Source organism: Corvus kubaryi, unplaced genomic scaffold (assembly GCF_017639235.1).
Source record: "Corvus kubaryi isolate FWS band 111438036 unplaced genomic scaffold, C.kubaryi_AGA036_p1.0 37334, whole genome shotgun sequence".
Taxonomy (NCBI): domain Eukaryota; kingdom Metazoa; phylum Chordata; class Aves; order Passeriformes; family Corvidae; genus Corvus; species Corvus kubaryi.
Window position 1 is genome coordinate 20,942,939 of NW_024581108.1, and position 427 is coordinate 20,943,365.

Sequence of the window (427 nt, forward strand, 5' to 3'; positions counted from 1 at the left end):
CCGCTGGCATTCCGCCTCCCGGAGGTGCGCCGGAGGGCCAGCAGCCGCAGGGACACCTGCGGGACACATCCTCCGGCAGCCCGCGGCCACCGAAAGGAAGCCCCGCAGATGGCACGGCCGCGCTCGGACGCGCGCTCCCAGGCCGGGCTGGGCACCCCGGAGCTCTCGCTGGGGTAGGCGGGCCTGGGCCCTGCTGGACCACTGGGTCGGGCCCTCAGGTCCTGAGCCTGCCTCGGCGGACCCTGAACAGCCTCATTCATGATCTTAATTTTATTAAGCCAATTAAACACACAGACTCCTTTAAATGGCCTCGAGTCACAAATTGTGTGCTCTCCTCATTACTTCAGATCTCCCACTGAGGGATTTCATTATGACCATACTGATGTGGTCATCTCCACTTAATTGTATTAAAATTAGTGAAACAAGT